Raw genomic sequence first — 23,322 nt, forward strand, 5'->3', positions numbered from 1 at the left:
TAAAAATACTGAAATAAAATAAAAAACAATAATAAAAATACTGAAATAAAAAAACAAAAATAAGTATTGTATATTTTTAAAAATTAATTTAAAAAAACCCAAGGCAGACCTGAAATGACTCACCTTTCCAATTCCTCCTCCTCCGCTTTCTCATCCTCCTCCTCTTCCTCACGCTCCTTTCTGGCCTGAGCAGAGCCCAGGCCCCAGGCAGGCCAAGGGGGAAGCCAGCGGCTGCGGGGAGACGAGGAAGGTGGCGCGGCCGCGCGCAGGAGGCACCGCCTCCACCTTTGCCTCCTCCGCCCCAGACCTCGCTGCCCTCCTCTTCCTCCACCTCCTCCACGCGGCCATGCGCAGTGGAGGAGGAGGATGGCAGCGAGGCACCCGCGGGCACCCGGAGCAGCGCCCAAGCTGCAGCAGGGGTGGCAATCGGCGGCGGCAATCGGCAGCAGGACCAGGCTGGGGCCAGTCTCGCTGCCTCGGCGGGCCAGATGCAGCCCGCGGGCCATAGGTTGCCGACGCCTGCTATACGCACACATACAGACACCAAAGGAGCCTCCAAATTTTACCCTCAATCTTTCCACAGGACATGGCAAAATCCATAATTTTGCCCACAAACCTGGCCTCAACTTATACATGAGGTTGACTTGTAGTTGAGTATATATGGTACATTCAGTGATATAGGGGAATTACAGTTTACAGTTGAGATTAGTACAAAAACATTACTGAGGACTGTGTATGGTTTGGTATGGGAGGAAGTCAATGGGGGGATAACAACATAAATTACTCCACAACCCTATTGATGCCATTGAGTATAGCCTAAATCCAATTGCTAATCTCAACTAGAGTACACCCACTGAATCATAGGACTTTCACAAAAGTTGATTTACCATTCAGCAATTGATCAAATGGTTTTTCCACAGGTTGATGTGAACAACTGCACTGAGGCTAACATTTGAGGGAACACAAAGCACAATGGAGCAGGTTTGAGAATCTGATACACAGTGGGAATTAATGAGGAATAGACATTTGGTTCCTGTTGAACTCTGTGTGAGGTTTTCAAAATGATGATGGGTTACATATTTGGAATTGAGCTCAGGGGAAAAACAAAACAAAACACTTGAGCTGCTTTCTTCTATTTTGATGGTGGGCCAGCAGGGGGGCCGAAATATGTAGTTAATTTGTCAAACTGAATTCTGAAATGACTCAAGGTGAGTTTCCACATCTTTTAAAGTATCTGTGAATGAATTCCCTAACGCAAGCTCCTTTTGATTTCTACAGCATCTGTACAATATTCTGCTTGCCATGCTATCTATCAGTAGTTCCAATCAATCCTTCTGCTCTTTTCTATTAGCACTAGGAGAACCTACCCTCATTTAATCCAAGACCATGCCTATTACACTGGCATAAAGGAACTCTCTCCACAGGACAAATCATGGAACTCTCTGCTACGGGAGACTGGACTGGTCCCCTCCCTGTTCTCCTTCTGCCAGCAGATAAATACTTTGTTAATTCAACAAGTATTTGGTGACTGAGTGGCTATGCAGAAAAGTCTTTTAATGGGGTGTATATGTTGCACTATTATGGTTATTTTAATGGTTTTAATGGTTTTGAATATCATTTTCAAATATTGATCCTCTAATATGATATATTAATTGGTTTTCCCATTTTTATTATTATATTCATAACAATTATTATTAAATTATTATATAAGGCTTTAATTCATATTGTGACCCACCTTAAGTCCCATTTGAAAGAAAGACAGAATATAAGCTAAATTTATGTATAAGCACTGACAGGATTCCAGCCAGAAAATTTATTTTTTGTTGTTAGTTTGGACATTACAACTATTCTATGGTTTAGAGAAGTATACACACAATCAATGTGGTATATCTGAAAAGGGTCTATCTATGTCAGTATGCTCATTACAGGACACTTACCCAGCAGAGTTCCAGGAATTGTACAACAGAGAACAATGCAAGTTCAATAAAGACAAGTGCTCATAATGTAGGGTTTAGGGCCAATTCATTAAGGAGATACACGAGATCCTTGTTTTTTATTTATTCATTCTACCGAATGGGAGTGGAATACATTTCCTTGTAATGAAGTGACAATCAATACTTAATTCAATTTGAAAACATGATAGTAGGTCTAATGGGAGATATTTAACAATACAATGCTGAGAGGCATTTCTGATGTTTAAGAGACTAAAGGTACAAGGAGCTCAAATTGCTGGAAATGCAATAACAAGATGATAAACATCACCCTGATTCAACAATTTTACTATTACTTCTAGGCTAGGCTAAAGGATGTATGTTTCATTTGTGTAACTGAAGACTTTAAAAATACCACACCACAATTTTATAGCACTAGTATTCCACTTTGCTATGTCTGCCTCCTGTGGAATCCTGGAATTTCAGTTTAGTGAGGAGAATTTAGAATTCTCAGCCAGAGGGATCTTAGGCCTCCCTAAAATACAAAACCCAGAAATGGCCCAACTAAGAAGCAAATGACCTAGAGCAATGAAATTTACATGCTATTTCACATTTTCACCCAAAAGTTTGATGCACGCGGCACATAGTTTCTTAAGTTTCTTTAACCCTTCCCCCGAAAAATTCTGATGTCTAGTCACTGAAATACTGCTTTGCTGAGGCTATCACCTCTGAATCATTCAAAAATTTTCTGCCTTTCACACTCTTTTGAAGGTTGGAAACAGAAAATAGTCAGGTGGAGAAATATCTGGTGAGTAGAGTGGATGACCTGTGCACTCAAACTCCAAATTCTTCAAAACATCCATTGTGTTACCAGCCCTGTGAGCAGATGCATTGTCCTGCAAAAAGGGAACAGCTTCCCTCGCTGTTTTTCCTTTTATGCCTCCTTTATTCAGCACAGCAAGTTAAGAGTAGTATTCTGCATTAACTGTTTGGCTCTTCTGAAGGTAGTCAGTCATAAAAATATCTTCTTCATCAAAAAAATTGGTCCATGACCTTTCCAGCTGACCTTTGAATTATGATTTCTTTGGCTGTAGAGAACATGAGTACCACCACTGCAAAGACTGTTGTTTGGTCTCTGAATTTCATCAAAAGTGATGAGTTGTTCAAAAAAGATCACTAAAATGCTACAAAATTTACTTGGATGTATCCACTCGATTTCATTTCTGATCACCATTCAAACATTTTGGCACCCACTAGGCTGACAGCTTCTGCATATCCAACAGTGCATGAATTATAAACTGAAAGTGTTCCCAAGATATCTAGTGTCTCAGCAATTTTTTTAGCTGAGATTTGCTGATGTGCCAAAATCAGGTCATGAACATGCTCAACAATTTCGTGAGATGTCACTGTTGACGGCCTTCCAGACCTTGCTGCATCTTCAGACTCCAAATCTCCACAATGAAAGTTGGCAACAACTTCTTCATAGTTGAGTATGATAGGCATTTGTTATTCAATGTTTGCATCATACATTCATGAATTTCATTTGGAGTTCCTTCTTCCTTCTATAGGAAGAGGAATGTCATGACAGCCTAGAGCTCACCACTTGAAAATATTACTTTTCATTTACATGGTTCTATCAATGATCTGAAAAAAATCAAAAATTAGAGATACAATCTTGCAAATTGGCAGTTTACAATACAAAAGGACATTCTCTCAAGTTACAGTGACAAAATTACACTCAGAGTCTGGGAAATGGATCAGGCCGAGAATTTTTCAGCACCCCTTGTACCAGCACCTTGAACTGCCTCAGGAAAGGGAGCAGAGGTCAATGAAGATAAAACAGAAGTAATATATTATATTCATGACACTTGATCCTAATCATAGCATCAACAGCCCGGCTACGGTGTCATCCCCAGCCTTCAAGAACAACTGATCAATGTTCGGCGGAAGAAAAGTATGTGTGAGTATTGTATGCATGTGTGAGTGAATGAAAGAGCTCTTGATAATCAATGTTTGTATTACTTTTGTGATTTAATAAATGTTACATGCATAGTGTTTAAAACCGAATTTGGTGTCTCACTGTCTGTGTCAGCCCTGCTCTGAATAAGTCCACAGAAAGAGAAATTTTCATTACACACTCTCAGGTTAAACAGGTTGCCCTTACAAACTTGGGTATAACATAATCTCCTCTCTTTCTGCTGCCTTCCACTTTTCCTAGCATCCTTGTCTTTTCTAATGATTAATTTTTCCTCATGATGTGGCCAAAATATGATAGCCTGAATTTAGTCATCCTGGCCCCCAGAGAGACTTCAGGCTTGATCTGTTCTAGAACCCTTTGGTTTGTCTTCTTGGCCATTTGCGGTATTCTCAGTACACTTCTCCAGCATCACATATTATCCTTTATTTTTAATTAGCTTACAAGTATTCCCAGTTAGAGCTTTTAAGTTTTAATTTACTGACAGCCTTATCGTATGAGATAAACAAGCTGAAATGGATCAGGAGAATAGCGATTTTCTTCTTGCTTCTCTGCATGCTGTCACAGCACTTCTGTTTTCCTTCCTTGGGGAGACAGTTGTAAAAGTGTGCCTTTTGCCAAATGAATTTTTCCTGCATGACAAAAGACACACTTTTGTTACTGTATCCCTCAGGAAAAGAATAGAAGTGCTTGAAAATCATGCAGAGAAGCATGGAAAAGGCTGCCACCTTCCAGTCCATTTGAGCTTTGTTTTGTTAGGTGATAAACCTCCCATTCTGTTAGCTCTGTTCCTGAGGAATCTCAGTAGCTGCTGTGTTCTGAGACTCCTTGTTCAGCACTGGCTTTGCTCAGTTCTATCAATTAATTCTATCCTATACCCATTTAACTTGGGGAAAGTCTCACCAAGCTCAATGAAGTTTACTTCTCACTATCAAGAAATTGTACTTCATGGCTTCCTCAGTTTTGAGTGTTGTATTTTGCTGAGCCTGATGACAATTTTGTCAGCAGTATTGGGTTCCCATACAGAACTACAGGTGCTGGACTGTCCTGCCATTAGGGAAAGAAAACCAAAATCTGCATATTATAGATATGGAAACAACTAATATTATTTCTAATAAAGGTGATCTATTTATTTACCAATAGTGTACCCAAACAATGTGCAGCTTGGTATTCTGCAGATAAATATACCTAAGTATTTGTGTACCCTAACTGGCAGTGGCTCAGGCAAAGATATTTGAGATTCGTTGCTGATAGATCCTGTTAAGCAGAGAGGCCAAGGACAGAATTTAGGACCTTTTGCATTCAGAGCATGTACTTTGCCAAAGAGCTACAGCCCTTCTCTAAGGAAGATGCTTCACAATGTTATATTCTTATCAGTGACATAAATTTGCTGCTTGCTGAACAAGCAGATGGCAATAACCTCAATAGCCTCAGTCTGCAAAAATAACTATATTGTTTTACCAGTCATGAACTTCAAAACAATAAATATGGAGGGTGGGTATGGCGAGCGAGGTGAGGTTTTAAATTCACAAAACCTCAATATACCAACTGAGCATGAACAATTATGATCATGTATTATAAGAGGAAATTGACTGGATTAAATGTAAACATTGATTTTTTTGTAAATCATTGTCCACTTCTTCTACAGATATTTGTCCTTCCATCGATATTATTTTTGTTGTTGTTGACCACCCTCGAGTCAATCTCAACCCATAGCGACCCTGTGAATGAGACATCTCCAAGACTCCCTGTCCTCCGCTGTTCAGCTTAGAGTTCCTTCTCTACCTAGTTCCTCTCCCCATTTACTGTGACTTACGTTGCTCTGTCCACCAATTCTTCTCTTAAATTTAATGAGAAGAATTAAATTAAAATTAATTAAAATAAAATTATTGCATCAAGAAGAACCCTCCCTCCGTACCTACTGTTATCATCAGACCTGGGAGGGAGTGAAAAAGACAGGCCCAGTTCCATCAGGTCTAGCTGTGAATTCTGTGATTTATGTCACTCTCTTTTATCTTATTTTATAGGTTTTTTATTTTATTGTATTTCTGTATTTTTATTGCTGTAACCTGCCCAGATTCCTTGTGATTGGGTGCACTATAAATAAATCATCATTATTAGTTCCTGCAAAGTCATACCCATGACCTCCTTAATAGAGTCCATTCATCTAGCATGCGAACCTCCTCATGTTCTACTTCCCTCCACCTTCCCTAGCATTATTGTTTTTTCCAATGAGTCTTGCCTTCTCATGATGTGTCTGAAGTACAACAGCCTCAGTTTTGTCATCTTGGCTTCTAGGGAGATTTCTCGCTTGATCTGCTCTGCCACCCATTTGTTTGTCTTTTTGGCTGTCCTCAGTGCTCTTCTCCATCACCACATCTTGAATGAGTTGATTTTCTTCCTATCTTACTTAACTGTCCAGCTCTCATATCCATATATGCTAATAGGGATTATAATGGCTTGTAACTTTTGTGCTCAGTTGTCTATGTTTGCATTTTAGGATCTTTTCTAGTTCTTTCATAGCTGTTTTCTCCATTCTTAATCTTCTTCTGATTTCATGGCTGTAGTTCCTATTCCTATCAATGATTGATCCTAGATATGAGAACTCTTACTATTTCTATTTCTTCATTGTCTATGTTGAATTTATGTTTTAAACTAGTTATAATTAGTGACTATAAATCCTAGGAAGTATTGTTGGCTGTACCAAATGACAACCTAAAAAGGTATGTTACATTTATCTATACCAAGATGCCTGTTTCCCAATAACATTAATGATGTCACAAATCAATGCTGGACATGATTATGTTGAGATAAGGCATTTTGTCCAGATAAAACAGATTCTTTTGAGCAGAAGCTCTATTCTGTTCCTGTTTTAACAGCATGGCCTTTACCTGCTCTTCCATGTCCTCCAAACTTAAAAGAATATTTCAAATAGTTTAAGATTTGAGCTTCATTAGGGATGAATTTTATGATTTATAAGGCAGTTTGATGTCAAAGAAGTGAATTAAAACCCATTATTTGGGTCATGAGGTATGGGTGCTTTTTTCTGTTATTTTCTGTGTCTTTTATAGAAAGATATTGAAGAAGCAGAACACTCATACTCTTTTGTGCTATTTTGAATTTGATATCATTGGTCAGTGAATTCAATCTTTCTAGGTTAGAAAATATGCAAGAGCAGCACTTTGCATTGTTTTTTTTAGCTATGCTGATCAGATACAAAAGTAGAGAAGTAGAGAAGCAGCACTTGTGAAGATATACCTCAATGAAGTACAGTATATGTGTTTCCGACCATTACTCCTTTAGCAGAAAAGTAGTAGTTCAACATCCCACCCTCCCAATTCAGAAAGCACAGACTGGATTTCAATTTCCTATAAATAACTGGGCTGAAATCTAGACTGTGGACAGAAGTCCAAGGTGATTCATTGGCCTTGCTGGATGGGAGACTATGAGAACTGTAGTCCTAAAAGCAAATTTTCCAGGATATCCTAAGAATATAGGAACATGCTGGAGTTCAGGAAGACCATATTTCTGATCCAAATTTTGAGGGAACAGGAAACCTTAACACATTTGTTCCTGACCAGGAGGTACAAACAACCAACCCGGCTGGGAAGAGTTAACCCAGAACTGGAAGGTTCTTTGTGAAAACTGTGAAATCAGTTATTCAATGATTAACCATTGAGGGCAACACACCAATCACACTCAATCTTCTGAGATTAACAGTCCTGTCTGGGCTCTATTATCACTCCATGTAGTAATGTTGTACATGGGGCCTTGGTATCCCCTGAGGTTTGGTTCCAGGACCCCACAGGTACAGTCCCCTTTTATACAATGGACAGTGAAATGTTGTCCCTGGTATAAAATAGCAAAATCAATGTTTGCTTATTGGAAATATATATTTATTTATTTTTAATTTTCAAGCTGCTATTTACACTCTTGATAGGAAATCTTAGGCACAAAGTAGTTTCTGCACAGATACAGTATTCCTTTCATGGTGCATTGGTGACCTGATTTTCAAGAAAGTGCCAGCTACTGATTCAGCAACAAGATTTCTATGCTCTTCCCAAGAGAGCTTCCCTGGGAGATCTAACAAGGCAGTCATAGTTTCACCACCTGCATTTAAAGTGGAGGCTACCATCTTATTTCATGATCCAAAAATTCTAGGAAGCCAAATTATTTCCAATATTTTTATAGCTATACATCTAGGTAGAAAATGAAATTTTCATGTATAATGCTCCACCCACTGCAAATGAATGATTCAAACACGCACCCCCTCAAGTCCTTTCAAGGCTGAAAACCACCTTCAGAAGTACTTTAAATTATAAATGGTGAAAGGAGGGACTCCCTTATGTACCCACATGGGCAGAAAAGAAAAATGCTAACAGCTATTTGTATATTACTCATCAGTAAAGAAAGAAGGTAAAGTTTTGATTCTATGCATTGCCCAAGCTCTCCCCCACACAATAAGGAGAGCTGGTAAATGTTATGGTTTAGATACTTTTTGGACCATGCTGCCAGGGGATAGAGACTGTTGTACCAAAAGTATCTTTTTCAAATACTGGATGAGAGTTAAGTTCAACTTGATTAAAGTTCATATTGATATCTGCAGATGCATACTGTGGTTTTATGATGGAGCAGCTACAGCAGGTCCTGCCTTGGCATAATCTGCTTAGGGATGCCATCTTTCTGAAGCATAACATGAAAAACACAAAAATAGCATTAATAATAATAATAATAATAATAATAATAATAATAAAGCTTTATTTATAAAGCACTGTAAATTTACACAGCGCTGTACATACAATCAATTAAAACAGATAAAATAAACCTGCTTATGGCTTATTCTATGAAAATAATTAAACATAATACATCTTAACATTCAAGCAATAAAATATAGCAGACAACAAATTAAATTAAAATAACATTGGTTAACAATCACGTTAAAGCAATAATATAACAACAATGATGGGCTCACCCACAAGATTTTTCCTACAGTATCAGCAACTGCAATATAAAATATGGGCTTGATTTCTGCACCTGTAATTGATTTTTATTTCTGCCATGTAAAGCTTACTTTTTTGGTTGTTTCCTCCTGAGATAAGCGCATATGAAATTGCCTTGAAGTGATTCAGATCATTGGCACATCATTTGCACTTTAGCAGCATCCTGTTCCCAAAGATTTCAGGGAATATAGTGGGTGGGTCCTTCTAATATTACACAGATGGAACAGGCAAAGGTTGATAAAAGGGCTGGAATCTGGATAACTGGGCCCAGAATTTGAGGTAACATGACAATACAGAACCTGAGGAGGAGAGGACACACCAAAGTGTGTGTGTACCATCACTCTCACTAGATCTTGCATTGCACAGAAACACTGTATGCATAGAGACTCTGCATGTGATTACCAACTGTGGAAAATCAGCATTCCGAATTGCACACAGAGCCTCAGTACATACAGCAGGCTCTCCATTTCAGGCTGTCCCTCACTGGTTATTGGGAAGGTAGAAGAGAGCTGCAGCACTCTTCCTTATGTCTTTCTATCTACTGATTTGGGGCCCATTCCCACTTACCTGTAGATTTGGTTCCTGAACCGAATCCTGAAACCAGTTCAGCAAACACAGTGGTTTCCACTATGTTTGCTCCGGTTTCAGGATTCCTTTCAGGAATCAAAATGCCTGTTTTGACAGGCTTCTTTTTGACATGGCAGGAGAGGCTTCCCCAGCCTCTCCTGCCATGCCTCCCTCCCTCCCTTCCTCTCCTCCTCCTCATTCCTCCCTCCCTTCTATCCTTCCTTCCCTCCTTCCTCTTCTCCTCCTCCTCCCCTCCTGCCTGGGGGCCCCGCTGGTGGTGATGGCGGCAGTGGAGAAGGCTGCCAGCCGGGGCTCATTGGATGTGCCTCCGTCCGGCATGCCTTAGTCCAGTGACGTCCAGGATGGAGGCATGTCCAAAGTCCCCCAGCTGGCAGCCTTCCCTGCCGCTGCCATTGCCACCAGGCAGTAGCTAAGAAGGAGGGGAGGAGGAGGAGGAAGAGGAGGGGAGGAAGGAAGGAAGGAAAGGAGGAGGAGGAGGAGGAGGAGGAGGAGAGGAAGGAGGGAAGGAAGGAGGGAAGGAGGTATAGGTGGAAGGGAGGCACAGCGGAGAGGGGCTGCCAGGGCGGATTTGAATCCGCTCTGGGTTCCCACTAAGCTGAATTGATTTATTGTCAAATAAATTGATTTAGCCCAAAAAGGAGCGGGAAAATCTAGCTCCTTTTTGGCACGGGTTAAATGAGGGGAAACCGTGCCACCCCCCTTAGGAATCGATTCCATGGTGGTTTAAATCAGATCATGATTCAATACGATTTGATTTAAACAATAGTGGGAATAGGACCTTAGAATGTTTTGATTGGTTTTATGTCATCATAAGTTTGCATTCCATCAGCACAAATCCTTCCTTTTCCAAAAGGCACACCTAAAAAACCAGGAATCTCGTCATGAGGGTGTAAAGCTTCTAATGATGTCAACAAATATGATTTGGAATGTACTGAAAGGTAAGGATGTAGCAGGGTTTCTTAAATGACAATTTGGAAATCTTGCAAGCAAGGAACACTGTGTTTGCTTTGTATTTCTATTTTTGGTGAGAGTTGTTCAGCCAAGGGCTTCCCACACTTCAGCCTATTCTATTCCTGTTTAGCAAAAATTGTGACATCTTTTAAAATTATATAAATTCACAGGGGCTGTTAGATAACAAATCTAGGAAGAGTGCACTTGGCAGGTCAGAGTCATTATGAGCACCATAGCAGCAGATAATGTAGGTTCTTCATTGGGGCAGTGTGGCATAATTCATTTTACAGCTCAAATAAGGTCCTGGGTAGCTCAGATTAGTGTAATACTTTTTTGGACTACAATTTCCAGAATCCTGTGAGAATTGTAGTCCAAAGTCATTGTAGGTTTGGACTACAACTTCCTGGGGATTCTGAGACTTATAGTTCAAAAAAGTAATGTTTTCAAGTTCTGGTAGCCTCAGGGTTATCATAATAATAAATAACATAATTATTCCCTTTCTGGATAAAACAAAGGTGGTGTCTGCACAGAGGAAAATAAATGTTCCTGCCCAGTTCCTGCACTGACCTGTATAGATGATGCACTGAGGTGTATTTCCTCATGTACTGCATTCATGCATGCAGGGACAAACAATTTTAAATTCTTTCTCTCTGTTATGAAGGATTATGAATTTTTTTCAATAGGTTTTTGCACTTCTTGATTTTCCAAAAAATTAATTTGGTCAAAAAACCTGCATGGAAAACTAGTTTTTATGCAAAATTCAACATTATTTGGTGTTGATGCAGCCCCAAGCCATCACAAAGCTCACATCCATTTTCTGGTTCTGAGTTCCTACTTGATTAAGGATTTGACTGAATAAAGTCTATCCAATTAAGACATAAAATAAATTCTGATTAAATTGTTACAAATGAAATTTAAAATAGGATTCAGCCATTTAAAAACTCTCATTGTGTAGGGAAGACACGTTTATGGCTCCATGAACATCTCCATGGGCATGTGTGTGCGCGCACACGCACATGCACGCACAAAACCTAAGACTTATCAGTAGCACAGAAAAGCAAAGTTCCAATTGGTACCCATAGCAGCTTGTTTCCTGATGTTAGGTGCTTTGTGGGTGTAGTGGGTGACTTGGTGGCTTTTGGCGGAGAGTCATTTAGGGAGGAAGGGTTTGAACATTTGCTTTCTGTACATTTGCTTTGAACAATATCTCCATCCCCTACCAACAGACATTTCAGGATCATTATTTATTTAAAAAAATTAAAAACCACATACACTGCTAGCTTACTCTACAACTGCCCCAGTTTGTAGGGACAGTTCCAATCAATACCTTGTCATTCCACTTTTTGAGCTGCTTTTAAAATGTCTTCTTCTCTTACTACTTTCCCCCCTTTTCCTCAGCTTACTTTAATTTCTGTAAACTAAGTTGAAAATGCAAAAGTAATTTGTACTGAATTAACTCAGCATGATAGAAAGAAGGTGAGGGGGTGGAATCTTGACCTTCCTATAGACTATGACAAAAGCAAACTGCTGCATCCTCTCCTAGCTTTGTCTTCTTTCCCATTAACAACATTTGCCAATAACTACACTCTGTTGTTGCTATGCCACACATGTCCCAGTTTTTATATGAGAAATGTTGGCAGGCATGTCCCAGTCCCACTGTTAGCATCTCACATTGTTAGATCCTCAGTATTAGGAGATCCTGTCCATACACTGTAGCACACAGGAACAAGTGATGGCTGGGTAGAGAGACAAGATTAAATGTATTCTAATAAGAATCTGTGGAATATCTGCAAGGAAAAATATGGAGATGTTTCCAGGCCTATCACTCTTTTTCAGCAGTTTTATTTCGAACTTCATATTAATTGCCTTCCTTTGAAATGTAACTGCTTTGTAAGTCTAATTAAGTGTGGGCCTACCCAGGCTCTGTTCGGTGCAAACATGTGAGTGCTGCCATAGTAACAGTAAAGGAACACCGAGAAGAAGCTCTCTCTGATTAATGTAATTACACAGCATGTGTATATAATGCCTTTAAACACAACTTACTGCTGCACAGAAAAGAAAGATGAAATGTCAGTATTATGTGTTATATGTTTCCTAACTTTTCTGAAGAAGACTGTTTGAACATATTGATGTGCATTATCAGCAGCTGCAGCTTGTTTTATTTTCTTTCACTTTCTTTTGCAAACATTTTTGCATAGATAAGCAAAGCTAGAACAGATGGAATCAGGCCAGTCTCTCTGTCTCTCTGTCTCTCTGTCTCTCTCTAGCAGGATTTAATTTGGGTGGTGGCTCTGATTCAGTAAGTTTAGTGTGCTTACTGAGTGGCTCCAATAAACACCATAGAAGAGTATGACAGAGTTTTGGATCAGGGTTATCTCATCACTCAGGTCCAAGTTTTTCCATAATAGGCCATTCTGTGTCTTTAGTGTGTCAATAGCTGCCTAAGTACTGATGTGTACTAATCATATTCACAATAAGGAAACTGATTGATTTAAATATAATTTACATATAATTATTTGTGGCATCAGAGTTTGAAACCTCACTGACACCTAAATGGCTACTTATACAGGCGCGTTACAGACCGCCGGATTGCGGCAGTCTGCCGCCACCGCCGCTTGCACTGTCCGGGAGCCGCAGCCTTTAAACGGCGTGGCTCCCGGACGCTGCCAAGAAGGAGTGCAGAAATCGCGCTCCTTCTGAGGCCCCGGAAGAGGCGCCGCAAAGCTCAAGGGGCGCATTTGCGGCGTCATTTCTGGGGCGACATGTGCGGACGCAACGCATCCAGCACGTAAAGATGGCGGCACCCATGTGTATAGGGCGCCGCCATCTTTACGCCCTCGTCACGTGCTAGGGGTGAGGCCGGTGTGGACGCTAGGTTCTCGGCCAACCCCTAGCATGTGACGGGGGCGTATTAAAGGCCCGTCTATAACGCACCTTAATAAGTAATACTGTATTAAGGCAGAAGTTGCTTTCCTTCATTTCAGTTCTTCCCATGTCTTGTCTACAGTATTTACATAACTAAACAGACCTAAACTGGGCCATCCCTACCATTATGCATCATGAGGTGGCTTCTTTTAGGCAGCAGTTACTGGATGGCTGTGGGGCAGCTTCACAATTATTTCCACCAACTCTTCTAGATTTTCTTCTCTGTTGTAGAGCTGAATGGTTTATATTTCACACAGGGTTGCCAATTCAAGATCACCCCTGTCCTCAGGACAAGGGGGAGGACCCTCAAAATGAGAGTGCTGTCTTTATGTGTGTGTGTGTGTGTGTGTTTTCTTCATTGCTCAGAATTGGTGGTCTTTTTTATTATTTGAATGGTACACCCTGTGCAACTGCCATTGCTGCCAAAGACTGAGGATTAGTCTTTGAAATGCAGGGACTGTATTTCAATTTTTGGAATTGTTTATTGACTCTACCTGAAGAAGACTTCTCAAAATTTGTCAGAGAGGATAAACCTTATCCTAACATATTCTCATTTGAACAGTTAATATTCCAGATAGTCCTTAATACTAGCACATTCACTGAGATATTGGTTTTTTCTCACAGCTTTGCTGCATGTGGATTCTTCATGATGCAGTGTTTTCACTTTGGGAATGTTCATTTAACTATGCTTGTCAGCACTGACATCAACAGTAAAACATTTGGGGTTATGCAATATAACTATAAAACCAAAACTTCATTAGATAACAGCCTCACACTGGAATCCTGGATGTTCATGATGTCATTATACAAGATCTATCCAATGCCTTGAATAGATTGTTAATCACAAAAACAGGATAGAATTCCAGCTGAATGAGCTTCTTGAAGTGAGAGGTCAGACACAGGCTAATCTCTTGAATTTACAGCTAGTTTGGTTGAATTATTCATTGGAAATAAATTATCTCCTAAAGAAAGCTCTATTCTCTGTGTTCATCAGCAGATCCAGACTTCTCGGGCTTTATTTTTATATCCAATTGTTCTGCTCATGTGAATGAGCTTCAAAACTTTCTCAAAAGTTTACTCTCATTGTTTGTTTAAAACAATGTTGTTTTAGCAACACAGGGCTTTATGTTAAGCTGTGTAGTAGATACACAGGAAATAATAGGCTCTTGTCAGGAAACATTTGCAATGAAGAACTGAGGTGCATCATAAAATAGAGACGAACAAAGAAAACACGACTGTTAAATTGTCATAAGCTGCTTACTATGATCAGTGTACAAGTCCCTTAAAACACAGAATGATGGTAATAAACTAATGATCTCTACAGTTTTATGCAGTGGGAAGCCATGCCTTAGAATCTCTGTTGATGTTGTATGCCTTCATTTCTGATTTATGGTGACCCTAAGGTGGCTGAGAATGGGGTTTTCTGAGGCTGAGAATGTATGAGTCAGCCAAGGTCACCCAATAGGTTTCCATGGCCAAGTCCTGATAAATAAGCGTGGCAGAGAACCAATGTGGAATAGTGTCTTGAGCGTTGGATTAAGATTTTGGGAGGGAAAGGTTTAAATAACTATTTAACCATGGAAATGCACTGGGTGATCTTAGACAAGTCACACACTCTTAGCCTACAAGGAAAGCAGTGGCAAACTTCCTCTAAATAAATAGGGCCAAGAAAACCCCATGACAGATTTTTTGTGGGTTTTTCAGGCTTTGTGGCCATCTTCTAGCAGAGTTTCTTCCTGACGTTTCACCAGCAATGTCAGGAAGAAATTCTGCTAGAACATGGCCACATAGCCCGAAAAACTCACAAAAAACCAAGGGTGCCAGCCATGAAAGCCTTCAACCCCATGATAGAGTTTCCTTAGGATAATCGTAAGTCTAAAGTGACTTGAACCCGTACATCAACAAAACAAGGCATCTGACTCCATCTTGGCCTCTGAGGGGGAGAGAGGGTGGGCCAATGCCATCAGGCCTATCCTTAAGATACAGAGCCCTCCATCTGTCCATCTGCCTTGGTCCAGGCCTCAGAGGGAGAGAAGAATGCTGGAACTGATCCTCTTCCCCCCCACCATTCCCTTCTCCTTTTGTGTCGTGTCTTCTTAGATTGTAAGCATGAAGGCAGGGAACCGTCTAATTAAATGATTTTATGTACAGTGCTGTGTAAATTTACAGCGCTATATAAATAAAGCTTAATAATAATAATAATAATAATAATAATAATAATAATAACCAATTATTCAGACATTTCGTTCTGGGATTGCTGTGCCTGATACTTTTGTTGTGAGGTTGCAGTTCCTCAGCAACACTAAAAGCAGAGCATGGAAGTGACTTTTTAGTCACAGTGCCTAAAATTGCTTAGCTCTTATTAGCTGAATCTATCCTAGGGCTGTATTCCAGCTCCACTACATAGTATCCCTGCACAGTTTGATCCCTAACTGCCACACAGTTTTAATTCAAATTGTAATCTGTTTGGAAAGCCACACGGCATACCAGTTACATAGCCACATTTCTGCAATAGAGTGTTTTTATGGTGTGCACATGTTCGCTATATTGGTTAATGTCTGATCACACAAATACTGTAGCTGCAGTTTTAAAAATTTCTACCCACATGCACATATGCACACCTTTGCTTAACCAAATAGCTTTTCCCCACCCCATTTGTTCACTTTGCCCTCCTGAATGATCAGGTGACCTTGGTGATTACCTGACATAGGTGACAACCCAATATGCCTCCACCCCTGATTCCACCATGAATCTAATTCAGGGATCAAAGCACGTGTTTGAAAAAATAGTTCTTCCCCAAAACAGGGGAGTAAATGGGAAATTTTGTTAACCTGCCTCAACACTCTCAGGCATCAAAAAGAAATGATTTCACATTGGGCCTTGAGAAATGTCACATGTTCCAACAGGATCAGGATTGAGGTAAAGACACATTATGGGTAAATTCAGTCATGGCCACTGACTATACACACTAAAGGATTCTGGAAGGACTAATAATCTAAATGGTTTTTCTCCCATCTCTGCAATAAGATTATTTACATCATTTTCCTCTGGATCTTCTGGCTGCTAATATCACTGACTCTCCAAAATCTAGAGTCTAAAGATTGGCCCCCAAGAAAAACAATGAAAGTTCCCTTCCGCTCCTGATGTCAGTGCTATAAAAACAGACTGTGTTTGGTGATGCTCAGTGGTGAATAACAGTGTCTCTCTCTTGCATAGTGTATAATCTAATTAGAAGCAAACATTCCCAGTTCATTTCAGAATTTTAAATTAACCATCATCATGGTTCACCATTTTATGTTCTTCTATGTTTTCTTTTCTGTGGAAATACAATGATGGGGGAGGAGAAACAGAGACTTTTCCTCCCTGCATTCAGCTTTACAGTTGTACTAGTGCAGATTTGTTGATGCCTTTAAGGACAAATTTCATTTTCTGGGCAGAAATGGGTGACAACTTTCTCAAGACTGAGATCTGACAAAGTAAATTGAGGCCCGGTACAAACGGATGCTTTGTGGCATGCTGGCAGCGATTTTAGGGTTCGGGAGCGCACAGCAACTGCACACTCCCGAACCCTAATACATATGGGTGGCACCATCTTGATGCAGTGCCATCCATATGGTGCGCACGTCCATAATGTGTCTTGTGCGATGTATCCAAAATGGCACGGTGCACAAGACACGTCACTGCGATGCCCCAGGATGCAAATGGTGCCTTGGCGACATTGCAGTGGATCGTTGTTACAGCCATGCAGTTGCTGCGGCAATGATCTGGAGGAGAAAGGGATGGCCTCTGGCCACCCCTTTCTTCTAATCTGTACCAGGCCTTACTCTCCTTCTCTCCTCCTGGGTCAAATATGCAACTCATTGAAATCTGAATTGAATTTTGAGTTAATCTGAGCTCTCTAGAACTCCACAGAATAGTTTCAGACAGTAACCTCCAAGTCAATAGGTCAGTGAATCCAACTGGGGTTTCATTCTCAATTTTATAATATCTAAGGTGCTGAATTCTCCCTGCCAAATATGTTCAGCAATTTTGGAGACTTTATTTAAAGTTTCAAACAACATATTGGGAAAATTCACCAACCTACTGACATGGGCGTCATCCACCACCTTTGTAGTTAAGTCAAACCCCTTCTCCAACCCAGCACGGAAGACAAGAAAACTTCTTCATGGACTGTATCTGCTCAGACATGCATTCCTGCTGCCTGTGAGCCTGAAAAATTTAATACACCAGAATGCATGCTGGAATCTGATTCCCCTTCATCCTTCCATGTCACCTTGGCTTCCACAACAACCACGTGATCTGGTAGCTAGGGCAGGAGAGTAGTTCTTGTTCACCCTGTCTTGCAACCTGAGCTACAGAAGAATCATTGGGAAAGGGATGCCCTGTTCTGAATACAAGCACATTTTGTGAATTGATTTTATATTCTGTGATGGGCATATCTAAGATTGGGTGATATCACTTGCCTTATGGGGATGCATGAAGCATGAATTTAGTCTATTTATATTATGTTTTGCATGAAGACACAGATGTTGGGAATGAATTTGTCTAATTTCTTGGCAATCATCTTCTATTCATAAAAATCATTCTAGTTATGTTTCGAAAGCAATATGCACAGAGTGCCTTATGATGTAGGTTGAGTGGATCTATTTACCTTACCAAACAGCCAATCCAATGCTATTTGAATTTTGTAAGCTTTTGCAAATGCCAGTCATTGGGTTTTCTAGAAAGTGTTGATTGTACACTAAATACAATATGCTTTCATGCTATGCAGTTGTACAAATACCCTGTGGAATCCTGAGCTTTGTTTTTTTTAATTAATTTTTTTTTATATAACATAAAACAAGCTTATTACAGAGTCCATCACACATTTAAGGGGAACAATACACATGCAAATCACTCCTGCATTCCCAGGCTCACACAGTGTGTGTGTGTGTGTGTGTGTGTGTGTGTGTGTGTGTGTGTGTATACACACACACATACACACTTTTTCCAGGCAAGCATTATCTGAAGATGCCAGCCCCAGCTGCTGGTGAAACATCAGGAAGAAACTCTTCTAGAACATGGCCACATAGCCCAAAAAACGCACAAAAAACTATGGATGCCGGCCATGGAAGCCTTCAACTTCACATTTTTTGAAATTATTTGTTGTTGTTTGATTACAAGTCATAAGATCTATGGGTATCTTCCCATTGCAGAAAATCAATTTGATCAACAGAGGCAAAGAAGAGAATCTGATCAGATCCAACCAGCTGATCAGGAAATATTTGGTCCATGAATTTTTGGACTAGTCTGGTTCTTAAAGGATGCTTCCTCAATTAAAAGTTCCAAAACAGGATCTAGGGTTGCATTTACACTGTAGAAATAATACAGTTTGACACCACTTTAAGTGCTGTAGCTCCATCCTATGGAATCCTGAGATTTGCCTCATAAAACTACAAATCTCAGAATTCTGCTCAATTGAACCATGGCAGTTAAAGTTGTGTCAAACTGCATTATTTCTACAGTGTATATGCTCCCTTCATCAAAGAAGAAATACCTAACTGTACATGTGTTGAATAATTTTGGTCCCATTATGAGACTTTAAATAATTATCTGGCAAATGCAATGATTGCATTAAAGGTATTTCTATAGTTTTTGAGAGTCTCATGGACTGGAAAATGTACAAATGCTAACTAGGCAAGAATGAAATGGAGAATCGCAAATCACACCTTACTTGTGGGCGCCAGCACTACTGTATGAAGTACAGGCTAAAAAACAATTCAATACATTTCTTGCTGGAAACTGATCCTTACTACTGGTTTTTGTTTTTTGTTTTTGTTTGCTATTGTGTTGTTTTTTTTTAAAAAAAATACAAAAACCCATGGAGACATATTGAAGTAACACCTCAAATATACTGAACAGGTTACACGTAACATAAACAGTCAGTGAGTCATTTCAGTACTTCAATGATTTCTAATGCCTTGGCCCAAGTAAAAATTAATATGTTGTTGTTGTTGTTAACCACTCTCGAGTTGATCTTAGCTTATGGTGACCCTGTGGATGAGACATCTCCAAGACTCCCTATCCTACACTATTTTTCTAAGTTCTTGCAGATTCATACCTGTGACCTCCTTAATTGAGTCTATTCATCTAGTAGGTGGTCTTCCTTCATTTTTACTTCCCTCTTCCTTTCCTCTACTTCCCTCCTCCTTTTCATTGTCTTTTCTAATGATTCATGCCTTCCCATGGATGTGGCCAGCCTCAGTTTAGTCATCTTTGCCTCCAGGGAAATTTCAGGCTTGATCTGTTCTAGAACCCATTTATTTGTTCTTTTTGCTGTCCACAGTATCCTCAGCACACTTTTCCAGCACCACATCTCAAATGAATTTATTCTCTTTTTGTCCATTTTCTTAACTGTCCAGCTCTCACATCCATATGTGGTAATGGTTAATACAATTGCTTGTACGATTCTAACTTTTGTGCTTAGTTATATATCTTTGCTATTTAGGAGCTTTTATAGCTGTTTTATAGCTTGCCTCTTCATTCAGAGATGTTTATCACACTATACTCTTAAAGTGCTACTATTCCACTTTGACTCCTCTAGCTGCCTCCTGTTGCATTGTGGGATTTGCAGTTTTAAGGAGGGGTATTTAGAATTCTCAGGCAGAGAACTTCTCTGCCTGAGAATTCTAAATACTCATCCTTAAAACTGCCAATACCAGAATGCAACAGGAGGCAGCTAGAGGAGTCAAAGTGGAATAGTAGCACTTTAAGAGTATAGTGTGATAAACATCTTAGTCTTCTTTTGATTTCTTGACTCCAGTCCCCGTCCTGATCAATGTTTGATCCAAACTATAGGAACTATTTTACTATTTCTATTTCTTATACAATCACCCCTCTCTTTTTGTGAGGGATCCATTCTGGACACCCCTCCCCCCATGGGAAAATGGTAATTTACTGATATTCAAGTCCTATTGGCTTGAACAGCAGTGAGCCCCTGTGGGCACCAGCAGATGCACATCATGACACACACCCCATTTTAAGTCCCTCCATTTGCCCCTCACAAGTAAGCGATGGACGCAGATTTGAAGTCTGAACAAATGGAGGGGCGACTGTAATGTGTTCTGCATACAAGTTGCAAAGATAGAGTGAAAGGATGCAGCCTTGCCTGACGCTTTTGCCAGCTGGGAACCATTTGGTTTCTCTGTGTTCTGTTCTAATAGTAGCCTCTTGTCCTAGGTACAGATGCCTTGCCAGGATTAAAAGATGTGTTGACACTCCCATGTCTTTAAGGACGTTCCATAGCCTTTCATGATCTATGCAGTCAAAGGCTTTATTTTAGTCTACAAAGCACATGCTGATTTTCTTTTGGAATTGCTTTGTGAACTCCATTAGTCTTTGTATGTTTGCAGTGTGATCCCTAGCTCCTTCTCCTCTCCTGAAACCACTGGGGCTTCTCTCTCCATGTATGGTTGGAGTCTATGTTGCAGAAGTTTGAGCATTATTTTGCTTGCATGGGTGATTAGTGCTATCATCCTATAGTTGCTGCAGTCTTTTGTGTCTCCTTTCTTGTTAACAGAAAAATGAATAAGCAAGGTTAATTTTTTAAAGTCATATCACTATAGATGTTGATTCTTTGCCATAATTTTAATGTGCTCATGGAGTAGATCTTGTGTTTAAGTTTTCTGAGTCAGATGGTCAAAGATCTGGGCAACTCAAAGTAAGAATTATATAAGCAATGGAAGACAGTTTTCTTATGAGCAATTGCCACACTGTGAAAATCTACTGAAATAGTTCTGAATAGTCTAAATCTCTAAATAAAGGTTGCCAGCAAACATCTATTGACTGTTTTGATAACTTGCCAATATGCTGGCTATATAGCTAAGCTAAATTTGGATCAGTGAACAGAGGTAGATCAATAGAGCATGTTCTTGGCCCTGATACAAAATAAACATTAAGGCTTTGAGGTTATTATACACCCCCCCACACACACACACACTTTCTTCTAGAGTTGTTTCCATTAAACAGTTAGCTACCTCCATTAAAGCATTTCAGGTAAATGAATGAATAAAGTCCCACAAACAAAATGAAAAGGGAACCTTGTGCATTCTTATATCAGTAGGATCCATCTAGCTCAGGTATGTCAATTGCTTGACTGGGACTAATGTGGCCATAATTTAACACTGTCACTGCAATGATTCCACCCGCTCAGTTTATGACCAGAGTAATTGGGAGTTTTTATTTACTCCATTTGCTCTTCCTTGAAAGCATTTTTAACTGCTCAGTGCAGTTCTCTTCTTGACCAGGGAACCAAGGAACGGAATACAACCAAAGAAACCTTAAAGGGGCATATATTCAGGAGTAGCCATGTTGACAATACAGTGCTGTCAGAGGGTGGAAGAAGGGGAGGAGTCGGGTTGGGGTCCCGCACCTGAAGACGGCATGCAGGAGGATCCTGGTGAAGCCAAGGAGAATGGGCCGGCACTGGCCCAAGAAGGAACAGCTGGGGTTGGGGTGGAGTCCAGGGAGGAGGTAGTGCTAGAGGATAGAAAAAGGGGGGAGGAAAGGAGCCCCGGGAGTAGGGAGGAACGGAAGTGGACGCCGGGTGCGGAGACGGGATACAAGGAGGAAATAGTGGCCCGAGTGAGGAATGCCTGGACGGCTGAAGCCAAACGCCGATACCTGAGGGGACACCACGAAGGTAGTGGTTGTGGAAGTGACCAAGGAGACCTGGTGGAGAGTTTGTTCACCTCCTGGGTCCACCCCTTGTCCCTGGATGAAGCCAGCATCCCCTTCCAAGCTAGGCCAGTGATTAACCCTGGCCCACGTCTTCTCTGGGATATACGGGGTCGGTGTTGGCCCACGGAGAGAGGCTCGAGGGGTCGACAAGGAAGAGAGGGAGGACCCGGGTTGGAGGAGGTCACCCCGGAAATGGAGTTGCGGTGCTAGGCCGAAAGACGGTGAAGTGACCAGTTTATGTTACTGTTTGAAGTTTGAGTTGTTAAAGTTGCATTAAAGTGTTTCAAGCATCAATTGCTGTGTCTGCCCCTCCTTCATGGATCCCCAGCTATCTACGTCACCAACCAGTGCAGCTAGGGGCCCGGCGACAAGTGCCGATCAAAATGCACAAAATACATGATGCTTTACTGTATTTCAAAGCTCCAGCAGCTTCTTCAACAGGCAATGGTGTTAAATTATTTTTAAAATTGGGTCTGTATTTGGTGTTTTACCTGAACAGCACCTAAAAGTTTCTCAAAAGAAGAGAGGAAACCCAGGGATGGAGCAGCCAGCAAAGGCACACGTGCACCCCTACTGCTTCCCTGTCCCCCAGGTTTTCTCCCCTGGGAAGAAGTCTAGCAACAGAGCAAGGGTATGCATGCATCCTTCTTGCTCCACCATCCCTGGGCTTTCTCTCTGGAAGCCATCAAGGGCGTTTGTGCATCCTCCTGCACCATAGGGGTAGGAAGGCCCAATGAGGTGTCAACCCTATTCTGAGTGTCACTCAGTATGGTTTATGCCCCTGCACTTCTGCAGTGATGCCACTACCTAGCAGTAATTTTTCTCAGGTTCTCAGAAGATTTATTCAGTAATATGCAGAAAAGGAGGTATAAGTTTGAAAAGAAAGAGATAACAAGACACATGATCTGCAGAGGCCTTGCACAGGGTACCCAGGTAGACATTCCAGAAAGTGTAAGTTAAGATAAATCTCAGCATTATCGCTTCAAAAAAACAGCATGTGTAGTTGAGCGCTGTACTTGGAACTCTAGCACTATATCCAATTACCCCTTCATGACAATGGAACAATTTCTATCAGTGGGATGAGGAGGAGGAATTCCCACACTTTCTGCATCCTTCCTATCCTATCAAAATCTGTTCCAGAGAATTGGGGGACTTTTTGGAGTACATTTGGAGAAACGTTGTGCAACACTGAATTTTGCCCCTTACGTTTCCCACCCCCCCTAATCTGGGCTGT

Source organism: Sceloporus undulatus, chromosome 3 (assembly GCF_019175285.1).
Source record: "Sceloporus undulatus isolate JIND9_A2432 ecotype Alabama chromosome 3, SceUnd_v1.1, whole genome shotgun sequence".
NCBI classification, from domain to species: domain Eukaryota; kingdom Metazoa; phylum Chordata; class Lepidosauria; order Squamata; family Phrynosomatidae; genus Sceloporus; species Sceloporus undulatus.